Source organism: Rhipicephalus sanguineus, chromosome 8, assembly GCF_013339695.2.
Source record: "Rhipicephalus sanguineus isolate Rsan-2018 chromosome 8, BIME_Rsan_1.4, whole genome shotgun sequence".
Classification (NCBI taxonomy): Eukaryota; Metazoa; Arthropoda; class Arachnida; order Ixodida; family Ixodidae; genus Rhipicephalus; species Rhipicephalus sanguineus.
In genome coordinates this window covers 74076761-74094526 of record NC_051183.1, presented here as the reverse complement: position 1 = coordinate 74094526, position 17766 = coordinate 74076761, and positions in this window count along the sequence as shown.

The following is a 17766-nucleotide window of genomic DNA, read 5'->3' as shown; positions in this document are numbered from 1 at the left end:
GGTTGGCTCAGTCACCGTTATGCCTCCACTGTACGAGAGGGAATCTCTGGAGCACTTCTTTTTGACGTGCCGAAGATTTAAAACACAAAGAAAAAGATTACTAGAAGAATCCCTGCGGAAGTTGGGCTTGAATTTGTCACTTCCGGTGATTCTTTCATTTGGGGCAACCATATTTGGTTTTAGCCACAGGAGCGTTTTCAACGCTGTCTCTAATTTTTTACGAGAATCCAAAAGAATTGAATGTTGAGTGTAGCCTCAGTTGTCTTATATGCAACTGTATATATATATATATTTTTTTTATTGTTCTTGTTGTTGTTTCCATATAGGTTTTTTTTTCTTCTTTTTTTCTCTTCTTTAAATCTTGCGAGTTTATGTGTAAAGGCTAAACATTTCATTTCAGCGTTTTCCTTCACTAAGTGAATTAGTTTCCTAAGCAAAGCACCGTCCGCTTCATGGCCTATCCCCCGCAGTGGGTTGAGCCAAAGTACTGAGGAACCAACCAACCAACCAATGAGACCCCCACGCTGATTTGGAAGAAGCCCGATGGAAGAACGGGCAGACGTGGCCGGGACGCGACGGAGGCAAGGAGGCGACCAGGGCGCGGGGGTGGCGGCTGAGTTCCTGAGGCAAGGCCGCTGCGGGCTCCCACCTGGCCGTGTACCCGAGCATCAACCATAGTCTGGCGTTGGCCAGGCTTCTCATCGTTTGGCGGTGGCCAGGCTGGTCTTCGTCTGGCGCTGGCCGGGCTCATCCCGTCTCCGGTTCCACGTCCCAACGTCGGAGGAACGCTGAAAGGGCGCCTACCTTGGTTCTCCCGACGCCACCTTCGACCGAGCGACGCCTGGACTTTAGGTCTACATTGACTGCGTCTTGCCGCGTCAACCCTTGCCGTCTCCACGAGTGCCGCTACTGAATGGTGACAGTCGCTTTTCGTCTCGCATACGCTGAAGTTGTGCACACTTAGCATGTCGCGACTGTTTGGTTAGTTCAGTTAATTTATCCTCTCATTTGCATGCTTTGTTTGTTTTTTCTCCTATTTCTTTCCTTTTATCTAGTTTATTAAAATATATTCAGTTGGTTTTTTTTCTGTGCGCAAACGGTCTCGTGTCCCCTTTCTCGATGTCGGTTTTGACATCGGCTTACATTCACACGAACCTATACGAGAGCTTATTGGTTATTTAACAGCCTCGTGACAAAAAGATTTACTTCATATGAAGTTACAACTGTTTGCGTAACAAAAAAGTGCAAAAAATCAAGTTTTGAGAAAAACGAGTTTAAAGTTTTCTAGTGCTTTTACAAACAGGTTGATGATTACAAACAGGATGATGAAACAGGATGATGATGAGAATGATGAACCAGTTCAAATCCACCAGGCTCATAGCTAGCGCCCTCCTTAGATGCGACGTGCTCTGTTTTGGCTTTTGCTACTGCCCGTCTTTTCTTCCGGTGTTGTTTTGCTTCGCCAGTCGACTGACGCTGGGCTTTCTTTACGCGGTAATGGTGCCTGGTGTAGCACGCTACGATAGGGTGGTGGCCAGGTTCGATGCCTGCTTCTCTCAAAATAGCTTCTACATTTCTGTTACCATCATAAAAATGAAAAACTACGCAACATTAACAGCAGTAGCATGAAGCGTGCTCAAAGTAAACAACAGAGACGCTTGAAGCTTCACGCGTCCCCCTTACGGATATTTAAAGCAACGTTTGAAAAAAACGAAGACTTACAAGTTGTCTTTAAATAAGTGTATACTTATTAAAGCAATATATAACAGAAAAACCATCGCTAATTTATCAATTTCTGTTACCACACAACACTAGTTTCGGCTTCGCAACCGTTCACCACATGTTCGAAAATTGGCTATAACTTCGCAACTAAATAAGATAAAAACAAAATTCTTGCGGCAAAATATTCATGAGTATCTGGGGATTCTTGGAATTATAAAATTAAAAAATGCATTTTTTGAAAAAAGCGTTTTCAAAGGTGGTGACTTACCTTAAAAAGCACAGTCTTTAAAAAGTGCCAGGTGTTTCATGGCTCGAACTAGAATCGCTCATGTAGGACACTGCCGTAGTTACAGGTTGTCTTTGAATACAGGCCGGAGGTTGTGATGGTTAAATGGGATGCTGCGATCATAGAGTTTCCTAAAATTAACTAGAGGGGATGGGAATTAACTAGATGAGAATGATGGGTAGTACACGGATTTGCCTAGTCTTCGTGCTTGAGGGCTTCGAACGCACTTGTGGCTTTGTTTGTTGCTGTGTTTTGTCGTTCGTTTAGGATAAAAGAATAGACCGTTGTGAACTTCGTGACCAGGTTTGATTTGGCGAGCCTAAAAAGGTTAAAGTGGTGAAGTCATTGTGCTTAACTTTGTTTTGCGACGAAGCGGATGCAGGTGACGCGCAACTAAACGGAGTCGAAAGAACGAAGTTTAGACAAATTTGTGTACTACCCATCATTCCCATGCTGGCTGAAGCGTCATGCGTCGCAGCTCCCATAGACACTAGCGCTAGAGTTCCCTCTAGTAAGTATTGCAGGAAACTCTATGTCTGCGATATGACGCAAACAGTGCTCGGATAGTGCTTGCGCGCTTGTGTGGCTTTTCTGCGTCCTGACGTCACCCTCCGTTAATGCATCTACAACTACCTTTTAATGGCGTATCTGTGGGATGTATATTTTTGTAAGCTGCCTTAACCATGACTTTTCATTCCCAAATGCCGTCTGAGGTCATGCATTCATTTGCAAATTGATTAGGTCGCCGTGTCCCCTGCACTACTTGATAGAAATGGATTACTTTGACAGCGTTTAGCGCAAGCTGCCTGGTTGAAGGTAAACATTAGACAGAAGTCTGTCTGGTTTGGTAAGTAAACTAAGATAACTATTATCGCATGGGCTGCGCTCCGCGGTAATGCGTGGGGCCATTAACCGCCGCGAGAGTGCCTTAAAGACGCCGTGCCAAGCCACCGCAGTCCCCCCTGAGGAAGGAACCAAGCTGGTTCCGAAACGTCGGGTTCCTACATGTTTTCGTAACTTTGGTTGGAGAATAAATACTAGTTATCTCTGCCTCCTGGTTTTAAAATATATTTATGGTAAAATGAAACGAAGGACAGCGACCATGCAGGAAAATACAAAAACAATTAGCAGTGGCTTAGCTCGGCTATGCCAGAATATACGTAGCGTTAGCAAAGGTTCAGCTGATTATTCTTAGCTTTCCAGATTGTCAAGGATTATTAGCCTTCTTCTGTTCATTCTTCGCACGCTGAACCGCTAATTGCCAGGTAACTACTTCGGCATACGATGAGATAAGCTTCTCGGCTCTTCTGCGCCGTCGAGCAACATTTGCGCTCTTCTTCTCCGTGGCATTACCCACCTGCAAACGCTAGTCAGAGGCGCTATCAAGCGGTCCCAGTGCAGTGCCAGACGGCGACTGCACAGCAAAGGCGAATAGCTGCACGCGCGCCGGCGCCACTGTGTCTATGGCTACGAGTCATTCTGCTCGAATGCGGCGCAGACCAGCAGCGGCGAGCCGCGCGCGGCGGTAGCGAAGGATTGAGGCTCAGTCTGAACACCAGGCGTTCTTAAGGTTGCAGAGTGTATAATCAAAGGAAGCCGGTAGTGGCTTCTCATCATGTTACATGCAACATGAGCTCTCGAAATGTATTCGCGTGAATGGCCATTACAAGATGTGATACTATCCCTTGTAAAGTCATCTATTCATATCATCTTGCTTTATTGGCTGTCTCTTATACAAGGTTTCCTGATAATCTCGGTCGTAATTGTAGCACGTTGGCTCAGTGTAATACGAGAAGGCTTATAAAAATTGCAGTAGCGTGCACAGACAGAAATGCAGTGCCACGTAACGAATATCAAGATCTCTAACGGCGCGATCTCATCAGCAAGGTAGCACTTACACGGCGCTTTCGCAAATGGCAATACGAAAAATGCATTTGAGAAAGACTTTGGAAAATAATAAGTTGGATATTCTCGTACATGACTTCAGAATTTTCCATGAAATCCTCTCACCTCCGTAGTCACTAGATCAACTCCTCTAGCCAAGAAGCGGCGGCACCTTTGAGCCCTTTCTTTCGCGAGGCTTGAAACAACCTTCCTGGCTGGCACGTATGTGCTTGTGAACAAGCACTCAGCATCAGAGGTTCTGCGCAAATAAAAGAGTTAACATTTTCTAACACATAGGAACTGAGCTTTAAATGCAAAAATTCTCTTTGCAAATCAAATATTTTAACCATTTCTTTCTTTCTTTCTTTCTTTCTTTCTTTCTTTCTTTTCTTTCTTTCTTTCTTTCTTTCTTTCTTTCTTTCTTACATTCTATCTATCTATCTATCTATCTATCTATCTATCTATCTATCTATCTATCTATCTATCTATCTATCTATCTATCTATCTATCTGTCTGTCTGTCGTCTGTCTGTCTGTCTGTCTGTCTGTCGTCTGTCTGTCTGTCTGTCTGTCTGTCTGTCTGTCGTCTGTCTGTCTGTCTGTCTATCTATCTATCTATTATCTATCTATTATCTATCTATCTATATCTATCTATCTATCTATCTATCTATCTATCTATCTATCTGTCTGTCTGTCTGTCTGTCGTCTGTCTGTTCTGTCTGTCTGTCTGTCGTCTGTCTGTCTATCTATCTATCTATCTATCTATCTATCTATCTATCTATCTATCTATCTATCTATCTATCTATCTATCTATCTATCTATCTATCTATCTATCTATCTATCTATCTATCTATCTATCTATCTATCTGCGTGCTCTCCTTGTGGGCTCCTCTTCTTCGTGAATGCCAACATTGACATAGGACAACAAGACTGTGATGTATTGATTTGAAAATACAAAGGTGCTTATTTTCCGGCAGCCTAAGAAAGGCACAAAGTTGAAAGCCATGGACTGCAGATTTTATATTTTTTAAACGCTTCGATGTCACGCTTTTACAAGCAAGATGCGAGAGTCATGCGAGTGTCCATTTTTTTTTTCAATTTTTTTAATGACGCGCACGTCAAAGAGACGGAGTTAGCGCGTGGCTCACACAGCGTGCGTCACGTGGTTCTTTTGGAACTGTTTGTGTTGTCGCCGATGGTGGATACTGCCGATTCATAAATAATGTTTATGGCACAAGGATATGTAGGACAAAGCGTGTCATGAAGTGCCTGTTCTTCTTTAAGCGAAGTTAAAAATAATTATTACTATGATGTAACCATACGGTGGGTAAACTGTAAAGTAGGTGTCTAGGGCCACAATGGCTATGGTGGAGTTAAAGATCCAAGCTAATGATTGAGGTGAAAAATAAAAACAGCAATGAAGTGTGAATACACAATAGAAACTGCCGGACGGTCACACTCGGGTTCCCATGAGCCACTTAATCCTTTCACCTTAAAAAGATGAGGTGAATATAGCGTAAGCAATGAATATCCATTGCTCCAGTGACTTCTCGTCGTACGCGGGTGTGCGCTGGAGGTGATTCACAGTTTACATCAACACAAGAAGAGCGAAAATGGATACTTAAGTGTTTAAGACAATTCGCTTGGATAATGACGAAAAGTTATGCGAATATTGTAGCATAATTTCTATCTGTTCACAGTCCGCTATAACGTGTTGTAGAATGTGGAATAAAAAAGATGAGTGATGCCTGCGTCATAGGAATCGGCATATGGAAGTGAAACGTGTCGTCACAGAAGTAGTTTATTCTTTATAGTGCATTGCTATATGAGAACTTGTACAATGTCTACTGTTGTTCGGCAGAGATGGCACCACTTGTTGCGGACGCATCGCATTCACGTTGACGCCTAGTGGCACATCACCGTACCGACGACTAGCGCCCATGATCACCATTTAACCCTTGCGGTAGCTGAAGTTTTAACATATACATGGACACCGCATATGGTGAATCCCGCGCAAAGATGTCATTAACAAGCACATAATAAACACTGGTACTCGATATGCACTCCTTCAAAGCGTCGTGAAGTGCGCAAAGAAACGCTACGCACGTTGTGCCTTCCCTCTAGCCTGGCAGTTAATTCTCACAGAGTGAGCGGGGAACGTGGTGCGACAGCCAGACGAGCGTCGGTGAGCTATTTTTCGATATGGATGGATGCTATGAGCGAGGCTTACGCTAAAGCCTGCACCTCACGGTGTGTTAAAGCGCTTAGGAAATTAAACTTGAATTGGAAACGCGCCGAATGGGACGGTCGTAGCGACGGCGCGTTTTTGTTTGTTTGTTTTTTCGAGCCTGGTGGCAAAGATGTAACTGTTAGAAAGGGGACGCTCATAGCATTCATCGATCCATCCATCCATCCATCCATCCATCCATCCATCGATCCATCCATCCATCCATCCGTCCGTCCGTCCGTCCGTCCGTCCGTCCGTCCGTCCGTCCATCCATCCATCCATCCGTCCATCCTTCCATCCATCCACCCACCCACCCACCCATCCATCCAGGAGCAGTGCGAGATGAAAGTGTGAAAGATAAAGGGTGCGTTTATGTAGCCTCCGTAATGTGTGTGGCGGTATCTCAGTGAGCTAAACGCCTGCCAGCCATCGTCGTGGACCGAGAAGTCATGGGTTCGACTCCCTTCAACGGAACTTTGTCTTATAGCTTTTTTTCCTTGCCATGTGATTGCGTTCATTTTGCTGGTGTATTTCCCCGACGGAAATACGTCGTGAAAGTCCTTGTAGATCCCGGCATAAAACACTTTTGTTAAACACTTTTGCTATACTTTTGCTAAACATCACAAGAAAAAACACATGACGCACCGAAGCACTGTCTATCCGGGGCATTGATATACAATAGCATTGCTAAGCTCTTCCACGCGGCATGTTCCCATCGAGATTTTCAATGAATACTTTTTTGAACTGTTGCGATAATACTTGAGCAATACACTTCACTAACGCACGCACATCGAATGCAGGACTGCCATTTCGTGACAAAATATCCATAGTCCTTTATACTGCTATACAGTGTTGCGAGTGTAATTTGTTCTGGACAAGTTAGAGCAAGAAAATATTTACGGGGTTCGCATGTAGCGCAAACAACGGTTGAGGAATTTTTGCTACCACCCTGCTTTGCAATACATGCCTGCGTCTCTGCTTGAAAAGAGCTACAATAATAATAATACCTGGGGTTTAACGTCCCAAAACCACGATATGATTATGAGAGACGCCGTAGTGGAGGGCTCCGGAAAATTCGACCACCTGGGGTTCTTTAACGTGCACCTAAATCTAAGTACACGGGCCTCAAACATTTTCGCCTCCATTGAAAATGCAGCCGCCGCGGCCGGGATTCGATCCCGCGACCTTCGGGTCAGCAGCCGAGCGCCATAACCACTACATCACCGTGGCGGGGCAAAAGAGCTGCAATGACGTTACCTATTCCGTTGATACAAAATATCTGTGAAAACTCTAATGTCCCCTGGAAGCCATAATAAACAACGCCTAAATGTTTGTGATGCGCCTTCAGACCCCCCCCCCCCCCCTCCATTCCCCGAGAAAAAAAGGAAAAAAAAATAATTAATCTCCTGCTAAAGGGAACCATGTGTAGATGCGAAGCAGCGGGGAGCCTGTGTCAGCGCTGATGTTGACACTGGCGCTGATGCTTGCGCTTTGCTGGCGCTAACTCTGATACTGGCGGCGGCGTTGACGCTGGCGCTCATCGCGGCGTTGCGCAGGAGAGAATGAGGCGCGCGCGCTCCGTCATTTTATACCGCGGAACAACCATAGCGCCCCAGCGGAGTATTCACCTGTTGCACCACCTGTCGTGCGCGCTGCTCCGTATAGTAGAGGATTCCTAGAGGAGAGAGAGGGGGTTGCGTAGGAGAAGAGGGAGAGGGGGAGGGGACGCGCATGCGCAGTGGGGGGTGGACGCCGCGTGACGCAGGAGGGAGGGACGCACAAAGCTCCCGCCATAAGCTGCTTCGCATCTAGAAACTAGCGCAGCTTTTACTAAGTCGCGCCAAACTGGGTCCCAGCAGAGCTGGTGGGTACGTAGCTCGTACTGCATTGGCTAAGCTTTTACCCTCTTAGTTCTCTCTTTCCTACCCCTTGCTATACCATACTATACGTGGCTATGCTTTCTGTCTTTCTATCTTTTTCCTACCTGTGTTTTCATCTCTTCTCCCTCTATTTCTTTATCTTTTTTCTCTTTGCTCCCTGTCTTTCTGGGAATTTTACTTTTAACACGAAAGGGTTTCATGCGGGGTCCACCAAGTCTATGGTGAGGTATTTCCATCACGGAATGACGTTGATAAATTGGACGCTAACGGATGAGAAAAAAAAACTAAGAAAAAGTCCCGCCGCCCGCAATCGAACCTACGACTTCTAGGCCCGCGATGGTAAGCACCCGGTGCTCTACCGACTAAGCTACTGAGGTAGCTTAGCATGATACTTCACAAACGCGTCTTATATCTCTCACACATTCTCTCTCGCACGGTGCTCTCAGTCTCAGCGGGGCGGTGCCGCAGTCTGTGAGCGGTAAGGTAAAGTGAAGTAACACTTACTATCGCCGATAGAGAACGATTCGGTGACGACGCGGTTAAAACATGGTCCTCGAGATAGTGGGACGGCACGCAATCTCGGAGGCCATGGTTAAACGTTAAAACGCGAAAAACACTGGCCGCGCTAGCATCGGAGAGTCGCCCTTGGCGCAGTTATATTCTTTGCCTTTCGCTTCGTGTTAGCGTATGACGGCTCGCTGTCGGAGTGGTGGAGCTTCCACATGCACCTAGCGGTGTTTCGCCCCTGACTGCTCCGAGTGTGATAGCACCGACTAATAAAAAACTTGGACCATCTCCCAGAAGGGAACAATGATGGGATGCGAAGCAGCAGCGGTGCGCACGGCGTTGACCAGGTTGAAACGGGCGTCGATGCGTGTGCTGGAAGAACGGTTTGAAGCGAAACTCGGGGTAGTGTTTACTCGAGTAAACGTTTGTTTGAAACGCAAAGACACGGGAGGCGGGTTGGGTTTCGTGTAAGTTTCATTAAAGCGTTTGGCAAGATTTCGTAGTCGTTGTTTCTTCAGAGTCGAGACACGGGCGCTGGACCGGAGCAGGCGCTCGTTTCGCCTTGACTACTACGGGTGAAGCGAGAGAGAAGTGACACGTTCAGAGGTGTTGCGAGCGGGCGGAGCAGCCGGCAGCTGCGGGCGCTACGGCGAGCATGCTGCGGGTGAGGGAGAGAGTGACGTCAGCGCGCACCTGTGAGGGAAGCATGCGAGGAGAGCGTGACGTCAACGCAAAGCTGTGGCGTGACCTACTTGGCAACGCTCCAACACCTACGGCGAGGGGAACGCGTTGCGGCGCATTCCTACGGACGCACGTAACGTATGGCGTTACACACGTGAGTCAAAGAGCTGCTTCGCATCTAAAAATTGCTGCAGTATGCGCTGCAGAAAGGCAACGATGTCGACGGCGAACATCGTGCGGTGGTGGAGAGAGACGAGGCCAGCGGGACGTGGAACGCCTGCGCGTGTTAGCAGCTCAAGCAACGAGTGTTGCTAAAGCGCAGTGTGGTAGTGTATGCATGAGCACAGGCGCAGGTTACCGCATTTTTCTGGAGTGCACACCGTGCCGTTTCCCTGCTTAATGGACGACGCTTTGAAGAAGTGCAAATCGACTATTAGTGTGCATTATGTGATTGTTGATGCCATCTTTGCGCGGGATTCACGACACGATGTGTCCAAGCATATGGTAAACACTTCAGTTACCACTACGGTTAAATCATGATCATGGGCGTTATTCGTCGGGATGATGTGATATGAGGCGTCAACGTGGTTGCATCCACGTCAAACGCTGTTATAGCTGCCAACAATCAATACACATTGCACAAGCTCTAGTACATCGTACACAATAAGCATCAATTCTCTGATGACACGTTTCACTTCCGTGTTATACCGATTCCTATGACGGAGGGATCAGCCTTGTTTTTTATATTTCTTTCTGTGTCAGTCGGTCTTTCTCTCTCTCGGTCTGAAGGTTGTCACTCGCCTCCTATCTTTGTATCTCATTCTCTCTTTCTCTTCCTTTATCTCTTTCACTTTGTCTTTCTCTCTATGTATTCGTTCTCCACTCGTCCTCACCCTCACATCTCTCTCCACCCTCAATTTCGTTTTCCACCCCTTGCAATAATACAGCATACAAGCTTATGCTATGCTGTGCTAGCGTGTGTGGTTAGGACGCTTGTGGTTAAGACGCTTGACGTCGCAACGCGGGTACGCGGGTTCGAATCTCAACCAGAAATTTTTTCTCCAAGAATATCTCTCTTTCTTTCGTTGTCTCTCTCTTTATTTCTCTCCTTCTGAGCTCGTGTTCTCGCCCATCAGAGTTACTGCATCCCGCGCCAGACAAATCGGCGCACGTGTTCTGGGAGCGATGCAGAAGAGGATGAAGAGAGTGCGTTCCGGTTCAAAATGATGTTAATTGTCTCTCTACGAAAGACGACAAACCTCGAGCCCAACAACTCTGCTGTAATCGAGTGCCTTGTATTAGATCTGACAGTGATGTTGCCCAACCATGGTCGCTGAGACCAGGGATACCTGTGAACTGGAACAATATTACAGGATTGTGTTGTTGCATCGCCCCGCCACGGTGGTCTAGTGGTTATGGTGCTCGACTGCTGACCGGAAGGTCGCCGGATGGAATGCCGGCCGCGGCGGCTGCATTTTCGATGTAGGCGAAAGTGTTTGGGGCCCATGTACTTAGATTTAGGTGCACGATAAAGAACCCCAGGTGGTCGGAATTTCCGGAGCCCTCCAATACGGCGTCTCTCATAATCATATCGTGGTTTTGAGGATATTAAACCCCAGATATTTATTCTTATGTGTTGCTGCATCGTGCGAAGTACGAACAATATTGCTAAGAAAACTTGCCGCAAAAACGTCTCAACAGCCTTTTTTGTGCACTCCGAGTACTCGGCCTGCCTCCGTCCGTCATTTACTGCACTCATTACGTAACCAGTCCTCTGCAATCCTTCGAATTTCCTTGACCGTCATGTTCCGATCCGAGTCTGAAGAAAAAATAAACAGAAGAAAAGAAACGATGGGTTAGAGAATCTGGTAATTATTCACCCCCGCCCCCTCTATGGCATGAAATTAGAACTGGGACATCGTGAAAGCGGTAGGAACAGGCGAAGTACAACCATTGACCTTAGAAAACCGGAAGATGCCCTATCTCTTCAAAAGCCAATCTATATGGGAGTGGGCGAAACAAGATCCTAAACTTTTGAGAGTGTTGGTTGTGAACAAGGCAACAGTAGTGGAGGGGAATGGCAGCATTATGAGCCAAGGAGGGACAGAAAGAAAAAAAGGAACTTGTGTAGCTAATGTTAGGCCTATACATCTAAATCCTGTGCTAAATGCAGCTCCGCCTATGAGAACCTGAGAATGTGTATAGCACGGTCACCCAGTGATTCCTATTCGTAGTTCTGACAGTTCGGCTTAAAAAACGCTGTGGAGGTCAGCGTTTGAGGTAAGCATTTACGGTTTCCCGGCATGGGCAGAATATTGTTAGGGATATTCGGTGTGCGACATGCGCGCTACTTGTTGCTGCGGTTTATCGACTTACCTCTGGTTACTGTAGTTGAGATACGTGCTTTTGCAGCGAGTTCCGTCCGGTTGTTTCCCCTTTCAGAAGTAGTGACGAAGCGCTGGATAAGCGCGGAGTGTATGTTTTTGGATAGCGAGACCACGCGGAGTCGTATACCCGCCGCTATATTTTAAATAGGCGCTTAAACTTGATTGGGCGAAGTGAGATCACGTGTCCTGCGGGCTCATGCAATGGGGTTCTAGCGCACGCCTCGTGTGACGTGATTTCTAGCGAGATAACGCCTCACCTCACCAAATCTGCAGCCGGCGCAGCCGGAATCCTGTCGGGTGTCCACAATCTGTTATCTACATGACCCAATTATGATTCCAGGTTCCTTGCCTTTATTTACTACAATTAATGCAAGTTCCTTATTATTGTATTATATTGCAACGGGTATAAGCCGAGCTAGATGACGGTGAAGAAGACGTGAGCTGGTTGAGCCTACCGACGCCATCATTACCTGACCATCAACTTCGCCCTGTAAATAAACATAATTCGACCATACCCGTAACAGCTTTGTGGTAGACGTGCGGGGTACTTCGATCAAGACCACGGAGCCGCCGCCACTACCTCCACGCCGAAGCCAATGCCTCGCTCGACTACCTTCGACACTACCGGGAATCCCGATGTGCCACAACGGTGACCAACAGTCATCTCCAACTCCTCCGGCGCGGACAACCGGTGCCTGGATGCGTCAGATGGAGCCAAGCCCTTTCTCTGGCAAATCCGGCGAGGACGTGGAGGAATGGCTCATCGACTACAGGCGCGTAAGCAAGTGTAACGGCTGGAATCCCACGGCTCAGCTGGAGCATGTCGTTCTCTTCCTGACAGACACTGCACTGGTGTGGTTTGAAAACCACGAAGAATCATTAACACCTTGGGACCGCTTCCCTACTGAAATCACAGAGTGCTCTGTAAATTCAACCACGAAAAGGAAGCGGGTGGAGCAGACAATGCTTCAGCCTGCACAAGTGCCAGGTGAGACCTGTACTACGTACATAGAGGCGATCCTGAAGTTGTGTAAGACAGTGAATCCTCGAATGTCCGAAGAGGAAAACGTTGGGCACCTTCTCAGAGGTACTGCCGAGGATGTATACAACCACTTGATTGCCAAGGAGAGTCTCACCTCGGTCGCTGATGCCATCAAGCATTGCCGCACATGTCAGACAATGAAGCTACGCCGCATCACCCCTAAGTTCGGCAGGTTAGCAAATGTTGTGACTGTAGCAAGCGTTGAGGACAGCTACAGTGTTTAATTTGGCTTTGCGGCAATTGTAAGACAAATTATCCGTGAAGAACTCGAACGGCACATCAAATCGGCGTATGTCGAACAACCTGGTTGTGCTTTTAACCAACCCCACGAACCTGCAACGGCTGTATCCACATTGTCGGCCATGTCAGGCGGCGCAGACTTTCGAGTCGACCAGCTGCGACAGCACCGAAGTTCCGTTCCCAGTGACATGACGGACGACCAACGCACTCGTAGGGATACGACCACGAATCGGCACCCAGAATACCACGTTTTCTACACGCCGCGTCCCAGAGCTCATCCCAAAGCCTAAAACGTCGGTCGCCCATCGCCTGTCTGCTACAGCTGTGGTGCCGTAGGTCACATCTCTCGTTTTGGCGCCGGCGCCGCCAGAAAAGATACGCCCCACCACCGACTTGGCCTAACCTTGAACGAGGAATTTATTATGATTATTGGCCGACAGAACCTCGGGCAGCAAACACCACAGGCTCGCCAGCCAGGAATACCTTCCGTCAGTACTACAAAAGGAGTGACTCGCCAGCTTCAGACCGCAGCCTTACGCCACCGACCAGACGCCAACGCCGTTCGCCGTCACCACGGCGACGTTCTACGTCACCGCTACCGCCGGGAAACCATCGGCAATTGCTGATGGAAGTAAGGTCGCCGGCCAGTCTCCGTCTCTGCGAACTACTCCTCTTCCTATTATGATGGTCAAGAACAAAGTGCGTGTGTTAATTGATAGTGTACCTGCCGCTGCGTTAGTAGATACTGGCCCTACGGTTTCCGTCATGAGTGTGACATTCAAAGAAAGGCGGCGTCGAAAAGTTATGTTCTCGTGGAATGGCAGTGTGACATTTCGTGGTGTCAGCGGAGAGTGCCTTGTTCCCCTTGGTATTTGTGTTGCAAGTGCCTCATTCGGCGAACAATATATCATAACGGAATTTCTTGTTCTACCACGGTGCACTCATGATGTGATTCTCGGGATCGACTTTCTTCAGGATTGTGGTGCTTCCGTTAACTGTGGCACAGGCGAAATTACGTTGAATAGCGCGCTTCTCTCTACTCTTGCCGACACATCCTTACCAGAGAAAAACGATTTTGTCCCATCGAAAGATTCGCTTATAGCGCCGTGGTCTCTATCGCGCGTTCCTGTTAATGTTGCTGCTTCCGTCCTTTCATTGTTCGACGCGCAAATCCAACCAATTGTGACAGGTTAATTGAAGAAAGATGTATCCGTGCCGCTTTCTCTGGTGACAGCAGTGAATGGCGCCTCAAATTTGTGGGCTTTCAATTGTTTTTCGGTGCCTGCTATTCTCTAGCGCAATATGAAGCTCATTAAATTTGACGAAGTCCCTTACAGTTCTGTCACAGTTCTAAGCGAGCAGGAGCAGTCTCAACAAACGACCCCCAATGAAGCAGTTCCAAAGAACAGGTCTTACGGATGATCAGCAAGTCGCTACCCTCAAATGAACGCCATGCTCTTGCACGAGTCCTTCTGACACATCTGAGTTTGATTTCACACATGGTGACACGGAGGCTTAACTACCACGTTCTCGTGCTCACCACAGAATTGACACCGGATCTGCACACCCTATTCGTCAAAAGCCTTACCGCGTGTCTTCGACGGAACGGACCGTTATAGCTGAACAGGTGACCGACATGTTACGGAAAGGTGTTGTCAAAGAGTCATCTAGTCCGTGCGCAGCACCAGTGATCTTAGTACAGAAGAAGGATGGATCTTGGCGGTTCTGCGTTGACTACAGAAAACTAAACGCGGTCACCAAAAAGGACGTATATCCGCTACCTAGAATTGATGATGTCATCGATTGCCTACATTCCGCTGCCTACTTTTCTTCGCTGGATTTGCGATCAGGGTATTGGCAGATACCCATGCCTTCGTGACGCCCGACGGACTTTATGAATTTAATGTTATGCCGTTCGGCCTTTGTAATGCGCCAGCAACGTTCGAACGATTTATGGACACAATACTTCGGGGACTTAAATGGGAAATTTGTTTGTGCTACCTCGATGATGTGGTGTTTTTTGGCAGCACTCTGAACGAGCATAACAGACGCCTCAGTCTTGTTCTGGATTGCGTGGAAAAGGCCGGCTTGGTCTCAAACTCAAATGTCGTTTCGGTGAAACGGAGACGTTAGTACTTGGGCATCTAGTTGACAAAAACGGTGTGAGGCCAGACCCACGAAAGATCGAGGCTGTCGGCTCTTTCGAACCACCTATGTCCGTGCCGGAGCTGCGTAGCTTCTTGGGCTTATGCTCGTATTTTTGTCGCTTCGTTTCAAGGTTCGCAGATGTGGTGCATCCCCTAACCTGTCTTCTCCAAAAAGACGTCCCTTTCAACTGGACTTCCGCTTGCGACGATGTGTTCCGACAGCTAAAGTTTCTGCTAACGTCGGGGCCCATCTTGCGTCACTTCGATGAGTTCTCGCCGATGGAAGTGCACGCGGATGCTGGTGGCATCGGCATCGGTGCCGTACTAGTGAAACGTCACCAAGGAGCAGAACACGTAGTGGCTTATGCCAGCCGCTCTTTCAGTAAGGCTGAGCGAAACTATACCGTGACGGAACAAGCAGCTGTTTTCGCGGTACACAAATTTCGACCATACATCTACGGACGCCCGTTCACAATCGTCACCGACCACCACGCTTTACGTTGGCTGGTGAATCTCCGTGACCCAAGTGGACGGATTGCACGTTGGGCTCTTCGACTAAAGGAGTACGACTTCGTCATCTCGTACAAGTGTGGACGTCACCACGCAGATGCAGACTGTCTCTCCTGCCTTCCTCTGACGACGACCGAGTGGGACGAAGACAGTTTTGATGACTGCTTTGCTACAATTTCCTCCACTTTCCCAGACATGACGACTTTCAACACAGAACAAAAAATGATATTGGTTTGGAATGCTATTCGTCGCTGCAACGTGTCCCGGAGCCACCGGTCGTTTTTGTGTCCGTGACGGCCTGCTTTACAAGACGAATTATTCGGCTAAAGGCGCACGCTTCCTTCTGGTCCTGCCACAGAGCCTGTGATTGTAAATACTGAGAGCCGTGAACGACGATGCTACTGCTGGTCATTTGGGTTTCATCAGAACTTTGAACCGGATACAGGAGCGATTTTACTGGCCCCGAATGCGAGACACAGTGAAACACCATGTCGCAAGTTGCGAACAGTGTCAACGCTACAAGCGCCCTCCGACTGCTCAGCCGGGTCTACTCCAACCACTATCACCGACTCGTCTACCATTTGGACAAGTGGGTATTGATCTTTTAGGCCTATTTGCACGATCATCTAACGACAATCGATGGGTGATAGTATGTGGTACATACTTACGTTACGCAGACACGGCGGCTACACCATCTTCAACAGCTTCGTGCGTTGCAATGTCTGCTTCGATTTATCATTTTTATCATTCTTCGGTATGGTTCTCCTCTTGTGATCATTAGTGATCGTGGTCGTCAGCTCGTCACGGATGCCTTAGAAGAACTGGTTTGTCTGTGTCATTCTTCGCCCTACCAACCTCAGACGAATGGGCTTGTAGAGCGTACGAACGGAACTCTGACTAACGTGTTGGCCATGTAGGTATCTTCCGACCACAAAGACTGGGATGATGTTCACCCCTTCATCACTTATGCGTACAATATTGCAAAGCATGAGATGACCGATTACAGTCCATTTCACCTCCTTTATGCAGGCCCACGGCTAAGCTGTATTGACACGATACTACCGTTTGACTTTCATAGCGACTACTCTGTCGCGTGGACGCTGTGTCTTGCCGAAGAAGCCCGGCGTATTGCTCGCCTTAGTACTGTGGCATCGCAGCAGCGATCGAAAGAACGCTATGACAGCCGCCATCAGACTGTCTCGTACTGCAAAGAAGACTTCGTGTGGTTGTGGACCCCGCAGCGTAAACGTGGCTTGTGCGAAAATTTTTACCCCGGTACACTGGCCCATTCGTCATCTTTGATCGCTTGAGCGATTTGACGTACGTGGTGGCACGCTTGACGTCAGCTGGCCGTCGGTCCAGCCGGACTCAGCTGGTACATGTTGCCCGTCTCAAGCGGTTTCACCCTACACATTCTCAGGGATTCAGACTCGCCCAGCGGGCTTCGTCTGGGAACCGGATGCAACGGGTATGAGCCGTGCTAGAAGAAGGTGAAGAAGACGCGAGCTGGTTGAGCCTACCGACGCCATCATTACCTGACCATCAACCTCGCCCTGTAAATAAACATAATTCGACCGTACCCGTAACAATATCAAAGTGCGAATGACTTTTTGGGTATATTACAACGACAGCGGTCATGAGATGACAACCGATTTTGGCGCAGTAGGTCTGCGTCACCGCCGGTGTCCGTAATCGCTATCCCCGAAATAAGAAAAAAAAAGAAACATAAGAAACAAAAATTATAGGATCGCATGGGGTTAGAACCCGGGCCCTCTGCGTGGTAATAGAGTATTGATACCACAGAGGCATGCCGGCGCTCTAAACTCCTTCGCAAAAATACCCTATACAGGCTTCTTGTCGGGCAAGGAATCTTTTCCACCTACGTAGTATAGTGTCGTAGAAAATAAGCAAGCGTCACAAAATGCGACATGCGCCACGAGTGGGTCGTTGAATGTTTCTAACCCATTAGAAAGGGTTCAGTCATAATTCTTCATCGTCACCAGCCACAGCACAAAAGAAATGCACATAATGCCTTACAGATGTGTAGCGGGTACCACGCTTCCCCGCAGAATGACGAAAAATGGCATAGTGGGTGCTTCCCTACTTCATAAAAATCGCGATGATTTATGGCATAGTGGGTACCTCGCATGTGCGCCTGTATTAGTTGCCCCACGAGAGTCTTCAACCGGCTCTAGAAAGGCCGCTCTTCCAGCTTTCGCTGTGAATATGTTGCGCGCTCCGCGCATGCCTGGCG